Here is a 10969-nt window from a genome sequence, read left to right as displayed (position 1 = left end):
GGTTGGGGGGGGGGGGGGGCGCACCTTCTCTAGTGCCGTATTTTGCAAATGAGGTTCAATCAGATGACAAGTAATGTAATTTCATGATTTTCCTATTACATGACGTAAAGTCATGATTTTATTAAAGACACGGAGGCGAGTATTGCATATAACTCTCTTTACTGTTACCATAGCAGCAAAGAAGAACATGTCAATCAAAAGAAAACCATAACAACTGACTCCTCCCCTCCATCCCAGTATATATTGTCTCTCCCCTCTGGGATCATCCTCTTTCTTTGAACAGCAAAAAATCGCAGACATCGACGGAAACTTGGACCATCCGTAACCCGATTGATATTCCTGACCCCGAATCGACCAGGAACTCGGATCCACCGAAAAACCTAAACGGCAACAGCGCCAACCGAACTGGAACCATGGATGAAGAAATCAATCAACCTGCAGGATAAAATAAATACGAGGTAAAATCACATGAACATGGCACGAAACCAAGAAAGATGTAGTGCACACATGAACACATCAAAATGGGCAGTAGTATGAACAATAGGACAAGTACAACAATACAGTTGAACATAACCAAAAAACTGGGTGGGAGGGTGGGCAATACTCGCCTCCGTGTCTTTAATAAAATCATGACTTTACGTCATAGAATAGGAAAATCATGAAATTTTATCACAAGACACGGAGGCTCCTATTGCAAGTTTAAAGCTGAGATACGACAGAATGAAAGGCATGTGACTCGGGACGAAAGTAAAATTCCCGAAAGGTGGAGACCCTGGACCAATCCGCCACGCGCAAAACGTCCTCCAGCCGGGCTCCTGAGACCGACATGGACGTAGCGGAAGCACTGCGAACCGAATGCGCCGTGAAGATAGAGGTGTCAATACCCGCCAGACCCAGAATCTCCTTAACCCAACGAGAGAGGGTGACACTAGAAACGGGAGCATAAGGCCTCCGAAAGGAAATAAACAAATTAGGGAAAGAAGGATCCCGCAGGGAAGCCGTCCTAGACTCATACTCCTGAAGGCATGCCACCGGGCACAAAAGTGGGGACTGCCGGAACGCTGGGTAAGACACAGAGCGGATGTTCGTTTTGGTGCGCCTAGAAATGTTAAACAAGACCCCATCCGGAGTGAAGGATCGAGCATCGTAATCCAGAGCCCGGACATCCGACACCCGCTTACAAGAAATGAGGCACAAAAGTGTAACCAACTTGGCAGACAAATGTCGCAGAGACAGCTGGTCATTGGGAGACCACGAAAGGAGAAAAGACAAAACCAACCCCACATCCCAAGTGGTAGAAAAGCGAGGTCTGGGAGGACGAGACAAACGAGAACCCTTCAATAAACGGCAGACCAGAGGATGCTGTCCAGCAGGACAACCCTCAAAACCCTCGTGTCGTGACGAGATGGCCGACCTGTACAGATTAATTGTACGGTAAGCTTTGCCCGCATCGAATAAAGAGGACAAGAAAGACAGGATCGACATTACAGGTGCTCGAAGGGGATCCAGATCCCGTTCTCCGCACCAGCGAGCCCAAGAGTCCCAGGCGGCTCGGTAAGCACGTCTGGTCCCTGGAGCCCACGCGTTTTCCAAAAGGAAAACAGTCGTGTCCGAAACTCCCGACAACGTGGCGGAACACCCGAGATCCTGCAAGCGAGAAGACGAAGAAGACGTGACTGAATGAGGGGGTGGGAGTCCCCCGAGGGGGCCCGCAAAAGATGCGGAAGGTCCGGAAGGAGGAGCGGAGAGTCCACCAGCATGTCCAGGACCACCGGGAACCAAGGCTGAGACCGCCACAGAGGTATGATCAAGATCAATTCCGATCGCTGGCGCTGAACCTGAAGGAGGACCCGGGAAATCAGGGCAAAAGGGGGGAATGCATACATCAGTGAACCCCCCCACAGTTGGAGGAAGGCGTCTACTGCCTCCGCCAATGGGTCCGGCCGCCAGCTGAAGAACCGGGAGGTCTGGGCGTTCAAGCGGCTCGCGAATAAATCCACCGATGGAGGACCCCAGCGAGACAAAGCTAGGAACACCTCCTCGTCTAGCTTCCAGTCGCTGGAATCCAAAAAGTAACGTGAATTCCAATCCGCCACTACATTGCGGAGGCCGGGAAGGTGTTCCGCAACCACCACGATACCCCTGGCAAGACAGAACTCCCAAAAGTCCTGTGCCAGGTACGTCAGAACCGACGAGCGCGTTCCGCCCATCCCGTTGACGTATCTGACTGCGGATACATTGTCCATCCGCAGTCTGATACAAGTCGTGACAGTGCCATTCGCAAAACTGCGAATCGCCAGCGACCCTGCCAGCAACTCTAGGCCATTGATATGAAGACGAGACTCCTCCGGGGACCAAGGACCCCCGGTGGAAATCCCGTTGCAGTGAGCTCCCCAGCCGTGTAAGCTGGCGTCGGATTCGATGATCAGGTCTGGCGAAGGACCCAGCAAGGCCTTGCCATTCCAAACCGATAGATTCTGGATCCACCACCTCAGCTCGTCCCTCGTCTCCGTGTCCAGCGTGACCAGGTCCGAGTATGTGGATCCTGCCCGAAGATGGGCAATTTTGAGCCTCTGGAGAGCCCGATAGTGCAAGGGTGCAGGGAAAATGGCCTGGATAGAAGATGCCAGCAGGCCAATAAGACGCGCCAGATGTCGTAATGACAACTGCGGTCGAAGAAGAGCGTGGCGCAGCTCTTTGCGAATGGACCGGACTTTGGACAGAGGGAGGTGAAGAGATAGGGACACGGAGTCCACTCTGAACCCCAGGAACTCCATGGACGTAGCTGGAGTGAGGCAAGATTTCTCGTGGTTTATGATAAAACCCAAGCGGGAAAGGAGGTCGGTGGTCAAGGTGAGGTGAGATTGGAGAAGGGATGGACTGTGCGCCATGATAAGGATATCGTCGAGATAAATTATCATGCGCACCCCTCTGCTGCGGAGCCAAGATACCACCGGTTTCATCACCTTGGTGAAACACCTCGGGGCGGACGAAAGACCGAACGGCAGGCAAGTGAACCGCCAAATCTGGTCTCCCCAAAGGAAACAAAGAAGGTCTCTGGAAGACGGAGCTACCGGAACCGTAAGGTATGCATCTTTGAGGTCCAGTTTGACCATCCAATCGCCGGGTGGTAGCATATCCCTTAAAAGATGGATGCCCTCCATCTTGAAATGCCGGTACTGAACCAGTGAGTTGAGAGCCTTTAGGTTGATAACCGGGCGCATTTGACCGCCCTTTTTCTGGACCAAAAACATGCCGCTGACCACCCTGTCGGGGTGAGGTGAGGTGCGTTCTATCGCCCTCTTGTGGACCAACCCCACCAGTTCCCTGTGTAACAGACGCAGAAGAGAACCGGTTAAGTGGATGGGGCGAGGAGTGGGTAGTTGGCTCGGTGAGGCCAAGTCTATCGTGAATCCCCTGATGGTTTGGAGCACCCACTGGTCTGAGGTGATCTCGGACCAGGCATTGAAACAGAAACGGAGTCTGCCCCCGACACAACCTGTTGAAGAAAGCAACGGAATCACTGGTTGGGGACTCACCAACTGGACGGCGAAAGGACCGGGTCCCGCGGTAATTCCTGGACCGTCCCGAAGAGCCCCTGGACGGGAAAAAGGACGGCTGGTGCCTTGGGTCCTGGAGGGAGGATCGATAACTGAAGGAGCCTCGTCCCGTTCCGCGGGAGTGGAAATCCGACCGGCCGGACAGACGGCCCCTAGAACTGCCGGCCCTGCTGGAAAAACGGTTGTTGAAAACACGTTTCATTGACGTCTGGGCCTTGTCTAATGCCGTAAAGGCCCCGACGTATCTGCCCAGCTCCTTAATGAAAGAGTCTCCAAATAAGAGACCCTGGGCATTCTTGCCTGCCTCAGACAAGGCTAAATTGGATAGCTTCGGTTCCACCTTCATCAGAATGGCCTTTCGCCGTTCTATGGCCAGAGAGGTGTTCACGTTGCCCGTGATGCAGATGGCCCGTTGGACCCATCCGCCCAATTCAACCGGGTCGACCGGCCTGCCCTCCGCCTTAGCGGACTCCGCCATCTCGAAGATCCGGGCGAGGGGCCCCGTGATGTCAAGGAGTTTGTCCTGAACTGCCCGCAGAGCGGAATCCAGCCCCTTTTTTGGGTTGAATTTAGTCTTGGTGAGGAATTGGACCATCTTCGGGTCCACCGTAGGCGTCTCACACACTTTATTCAGAATTAAAGGCCGAGGGCATTCTGCCCGCAATTTGTTCCGGGACTCCTTACTCAGAGGAGTACGGATCTTTGCCTCTAAATATTGCGCCACCGGAGTGGTGGGGAGCCATTCCGCAGAGCGGGGATGATGGAGCTCGTCTGGGTTGAAAAGAGGGGTGCCCAGGGAGTCAACCAGGAGGTCGTCTGGGAGAGGCTGGTTTCCCTGTACAGAAACCGCTGGTATGGACGGCCCGGGGGTAGGCGATATATCCAGAGGATCAACCTCAACATCCTGAATTTCATCTAAAGAGTCATATAGAGACTCATTACGCGCCTCCTCGTTCGATTCTTTTTCAGAATCAGACAGTGGCTCAGGCATAGTCCTGGCCGATTTCCATGCACGAGAGCGTTCTGCCTGTCGTGCGCAGGCTCTTTTCCGCGGGACAACCGCGTGGTCACGTGATGGATTACCATCGGTTCTGAGAGTTCTGGAGGCAGATTGTCTGGCGATATCCAAAGCCTGGTCCTGCATGGACCCAGCGGATTGTGCACTTAGGGCCTGAGAGATCGACTGAGACAGTGCTGAGGACATAGAGCCCATCGCCGCCATGATTGCGTCAGAAATAGACTGCTGCAGCGCAGTATGTTCTAACCCCTGTGGATCTGCATCGCGGGAGGGGGCATTAGCGGGAACAGGGGGCGTACTAGGGGCATCCTGCCTGGATGAGGAGCTACGGCGAGACATGATAAGTGGTAGGAGTTAGTCACCCCAGACCACCAGAAGGACAGACCTGTAAAAGAAGGAAACACTAATGAGGGCACTGCACTCAAGGAATACTAACTAAAGCGCCTATAAGGGAGCCCAAGCTTACCGAAAATAACGCAGGTAAATGACCCTGGGAACCGGAGTGGGACTGCTGTGGCGACAGGAAGAGCGCGGAGAAAGAGCGCGCGTCGCAACCGGAAGGAAGAGGGCGGGAGGTGGGGCCTAGGCCCGCAATGTAGGGAAAAAACCTGAGAGCGGCGGGCGTCCGAAATCCCGCCTATCGCGAGATCTCGGGCGGGCGCTGGGGAAAAATCAAGATGGCGGCTGAAATCTCGCGGATCGCGAGACTTCGGCCGGAACGGAGAGCACTGATGTAAATAACAGGTACTGGGGACCGGAGACCGGACAGGAACGAAAGCGAGGGAAAAGGGGGGAAATAACCGTGAATCGGAGCAAGTAAGGGGAAACAAAAGACCCGGCAACACACAAGAAGGAGGGGCAATAAACTAAATATATATATATATAAGAAATATATATAAAAATCAGTATATTCCCGCAGAAACGCAGGTCTCTGGGGAATAAGGTGACCAGGGGACACCTGGGCTAGCAAGCCATGAGGAGAAAAACCTAAAAGGAAACTCCAAAAACACAGAAAGATATACAGCCAAATGAAAACTACTTATCTGCCATGGCAGCAGCAAAGAAAGAGGATGATCCCAGAGGGGAGAGACAATATATACTGGGATGGAGGGGAGGAGTCAGTTGTTATGGTTTTCTTTTGATTGACATGTTCTTCTTTGCTGCTATGGTAACAGTAAAGAGAGTTATATGCAATAGGAGCCTCCGTGTCTTGTGATAAAATCCATAATAACCCTTTCTTATATGTATGTCTGTCCTTTGACCACTAGATGGCACTGTTGCAGTACGTTAGGTCTTTGGCCCTCCAAACCTATACTCACCTGACGTTTTATATCTACACCCATTGTCTAAGGCCTCATGCACACGACAGTTTTTTTTCACGGTCCGCAAAAACGGGGTCCGTGGGTCCGTGATCCGTGACCGTTTTTTCGTCCGTGGGTCTTCCTTGATTTTTGGAGGATCCACGGACATGAAAAAAAAGTCGTTTTGGCGTCCGCCTGGCCGTGCGGAGCCAAACGGATCCGTCCTGAATTACAATGCAAGTCAATGGGGACGGATCCGTTTGACGTTGACACAATATGGCGCAATTGCAAACGGATCCGTCCTCATTGACTTTCAATGTAAAGTCAGGAGTCCCTTTACTTTCACACTTGTGTTCATAATGCAGACGGTGGCTCCGTTCAGAGCGGATCCGTCTGCATTATATTGTTAAAACATTTCTAAAGTGTGAAAATAGCCTCAGACGGATCCGTCCAGACTTTACATTGAAAGTCAATGGGGGACGGATCCGTTTGAAAATTGAGCCACAGTGTGTCATCTTCAAACGGATCCGTCCCCATTGACTTACATTATAAGTCTGAACGGATCCGCTTGCCTCCGCACGGCCAGGCGGACACCCGAACATAACTTGAAGCGTCCCCATCACCATGGGAACTCCTCTATGTTAGAATATACTGTCGGATATGAGCTACATCGTGAAACTCATTTCCAACAGTATATTCTAACACAGAGGCGTTCCCATGGTGATGGGGACGCTTCAGGTTAGAATACACTGAAAAACTGTGTACATGACTGCCCCCTGCTGCCTGGCAGCACCCGATCTCTTACAGGGGGCCGTGATCAGCACAATTAACTCCTCAGGTGCCACACTGTAAGAGATCAGGGCTGCCAGGCAGCAGGGGGCAGCCCCCCCCCCTCCCCAGTTTGAATATCGTTGGTGGCACAGTGTGCGCCCACCATCGCCCCCCCCCTTCCTCCCTCTATAGTTAAAAATTGTTGGTGGCACAGTGTGCGCCCACCATCGCCCCCCCCTTCCTCCCTGTATAGTTAAAAATCGTTGGTGGCACAGTGTGCGCCCACCATCGCCCCCCCCCCCTTCCTCCCTCTATAGTTAAAAATCGTTGGTGGCACAGTGTGCGCCCACCATCGGCCCCCCTATCCCTATAGTAGTAACAACCATTGGTGGCAGTGTGCGGCCTCCCATCCCCCCCCCCCCTTAGCAATAGTACAATTGTAGAAGATTCATACTTACCTGCTTGCTGCTGCGATGTCTGTGACCGGCCGGGAGCTCCACCTACTGGTAAGTGAAAGGTCTGTGCGGCGCATTGCTAAAGAACTGTCACTTACCAGTAGGAGGAGCTCCCGGCCGGTCACAGACATCGCAGCAGCAAGCAGGTAAGTATGAATCTTCTACTGTGGTGGGGGGGGGGGGGGATGGGAGGCCGCACACTGCCACCAATGGTTGTTACTACTATAGAGAGAGGGGGGGCCGATGGTGGGCGCACACTGTGCCACCAACGATTTTTAACTATAGAGGGAGGAAGGGGGGGGCGATGGTGGGCGCACACTGTGCCACCAACGATTTTTAACTATAGAGGGAGGAACGGGGGGGGGGCGATGGTGGGCGCACACTGTGCCACCAACGATTTTTAACTATAGAGGGAGGAAGGGGGGGGGGGGATGGTGGGCGCACACTGTGCCACCAACGATATTCAAACTGGGGAGGGGGGGGGGGGGTCTGCCCCCTGCTGCCTGGCAGCACCCGATCTCTTACAGGGGAATATGATAGTACAATTAACCCCTTTAGGTGCCGCACCTGAAGGGGTTAATTGTGCTATCATATCCCCCTGTAAGAGATCGGGTGCTGCCAGGCAGCAGGGGGCAGTCTTGTACAAAGTTTGCAGTGTATTCTAACTAGAAGCGTCCCCATCACCATGGGAACGCTTCTGTGTTAGAATATACTGTCGGAAATGAGTTTTCACGAAGTGAAAACTTAGATCAGAAAAAGCTTTTATGCAGACGGATCTTCAGATCCGTCTGTATGAAAGCAACCTACGGCCACGGATCACGGACACGGATGCCAATCTTGTGTGCATCCGTGTTCTTTCACGGACCCATTGACTTGAATGGGTCCGTGAACCGTTGTCCGTCAAAAAAATAGGACAGGTAATATTTTTTTGACGGACAGGATACACGGATCACGGCCTCGGCTGCAAAACGGTGCATTTTCCGATTTTTCCACGGACCCATTGAAAGTCAATGGGTCCGCGAAAAAAAACGGAAAACGGCACAACGGCCACGGATGCACACAACGGTCGTGTGCATGAGGCCTAATTCTTCTGTAAATTACCCATCCACTTCACACTGGTATCTTCTCCCCTGGCATGTGCAGGTCATGGACCCCCACGTCTGGGCAGCCGGCGGTAAAAAAAATAAAACAAAAACAAACCTTATTGTAATTATTTTTGAAAAAATCTTAATTCAACTTAACTTTCTAATAGACTTCATATTTCCATTCCTCAGTTTTAATATCTCTGCTTGCTGTCAGTGGATGCATAGCAGATTACAGCAAGAGACTGAAAACTTTTAGGCCCCTTTCACACGGGCGAGAATTCCAGGTAAACGCAATGCACCCGCACTGAATCCGGACCCATTCATTTCTATGGGGCTGTGCACATGAGCTGTGACTTTCACGCATCACTTGTTTGTTGCGTGAAAATCGCAGCATGCTCTATATTGTGCGTTTTTCACACAACGCAGGCCCCATAGAAGTGAATCGGGCTGCGTGAAAATCGCAAGCATCTGCAAGCAAGTGCGAATGTGGTGTGATTTTTACGCATGGTTGCTAGGTGACGATTTTCCTGCGACTCGCCCGCATCCTATCTGGCCCTCACACACGACACCCGTGTGAAAGAGGCCTTAGGGCTGATGCGTGACAGAGAGCCAAGCCCCGTTGCGGACAGCAGAGACACGGAGCAGTAACATGATGGATAATGCTCTGCGCCTCTCTGTGATCTTTTTACTACAAAATCACGGTGAGATAAAGTTGTCACTCTGATTTTGTAGTAAAACGATCAGAGAGGCGCAGAGCATTATCCATCATGTTACTGCTCCGTGTCTCCGCTGTCCGGAGCGGGGCTTGGCTCTCTTTCACGCAGCGGATTCCACGCACAGGATCTGCTCGTGTGAAAGAGGCCTTAGGCCCCTTTCACACGGGCGTTGCGGATTGGGGCCGGATGCATTCAGTGAAACTCGCATTATTTTGCAAGTAAGTTCAGTCAGTTTTGTCTGCGATTGCGTTCAGTTTTTTCCACGCGGGTGCGATGCGTTTTGATGCGTTTTTCACGCGCGTGATAAAAAACTGAAGGTTTACAAACAACATCTCTTAGCAACCATCAGTGAAAAACGCTTCGCACCTGCACTTGCTTGCGGATGCAATGCGTTTTTCATGCAGCCCCATTAACTTCTATGGGGCCAGGGCTTCGTGAAAAACGCATAATATAGAACATGCTGCGATTTTAACGCGACGCAGAAATGAAGCGTGAAAAACAACGGTCATGTACAAAGCACCATAGAAATGAATTGGTCAGGATTCAGTGCGGGTGCAATGCGTTCACGTCACGCATTGCACCCGCGCGGAAATCACGCTCGTGTAAAAGGGACCTTACACTACTCGCACCTGAGGATTTGCCACAATTATATCCAATCTAGGCAGTGAGACTGATACAATTTACCTACCCTGATACATTGTAGCAAAGTCAGGAGAGAGACTTGTGCTGTTAACGTACATTGTCTAGACTGGATTCAGTTATAACAAACACTTAGCTATGGGATGTAAGAAGAAAAAAAAGTTCCTATTAACTAACAGCAAGCAGGTGTCTTGAAAATGGTTGCAAATTAACACACAGGGGGGTCTTTTATCAACTGTTTCGACAGTTGGGCGGGATGGGGGCTGCGCCGGGGCAAATTCACTAACGAGTACGTATCCAGGTGTACATGTTGGCGAAAAACTAAGACAGCCTGGGGCTGGTGTAGTTTCTCCGCAAGACGCGCGCACTGCTTCAGATGAGCCCAATTTATGGTTAGGCACAAGTACAGGGGGAAAAGTACCCCACAAAATATATGAGAAAATTATAGACACGACCGCGAAGCACTGCATCAGGGTTAGGGCTTATTCACACGAACGTGCCGTGTTTTGCAGTCCGCAAATTGTGGCTCCGCAAAACACGGATGCTACTTACATGTGGTTTCGTCAGCAGGAAATCCTAGCACCAATCGGCTGCTTCACCTGCAGTGTCTCATGTGTGGTCATTGGCACCAAACGATTGTCAGCAGCTGGATCTCTAATGAGAAAGGAAGAATTTTAGAGATTGTCCACCTCTGGGGTCTGACGGTGACTTGCTTGAAGCGGCTGATGAAGTATTAGTTTTATATTCTGCAATGCTCCACATTAAAGTAACCCTGCAGATGCAACCCATGTTGTGTGCTCGATTCACATCCAAAGCTGCATTCACAATCCCTCTAGCTTCCGCTTCACTTTCAGAACACATCTCCCTGATGCCCTCTGCTGGTTAAGTGGCTGCACTGCACATGCACTGGATTGTAGATGTAGTGTCCGCCCTATGGTCCATCTTAGAGAAGCCTCTGCCAGACTGAATATGTGATGGGTAAGGGACATGAGCTCTGGTACGGCTCTTGTGTTGTCGGAGTAGATCTTTACATTTCAGCCCCTGATAACAGGAAGGCTCTGCATTAGGGCTAACCTGATCGCTTTTAATTCCCTGAAATTGTGAGGCTGGGATAAGGCTCTGCTGTCCCAACTCCCCGGCAACAGAAGGGACTCCACATGGGCTCCCCAACTAGATGGACTCGCATCTGTAGTCAAAGGAAGAACCGCTTCTCTGATCCACGGAAGCCCTATTTGAAGGTTCTCTAAATTCCTCCACCACCTCAGGGAGCTCAGAGTCCGAGGAGATAGAGATATCTCCGAGTCCAGTGAGAGTATACATCTGTCCCATTCCTGTAGAATCTAAAGTTGTAGAATCCTTGAATGATATTGGGCCCATTCTACTCCTGGAATTGCAGCCGTCATGAGGCGCAACACAGACATGGC

Source organism: Bufo gargarizans, chromosome 7 (assembly GCF_014858855.1).
Source record: "Bufo gargarizans isolate SCDJY-AF-19 chromosome 7, ASM1485885v1, whole genome shotgun sequence".
Classification (NCBI taxonomy): domain Eukaryota; kingdom Metazoa; phylum Chordata; class Amphibia; order Anura; family Bufonidae; genus Bufo; species Bufo gargarizans.
This window is presented reverse-complemented; position numbering follows the sequence as displayed.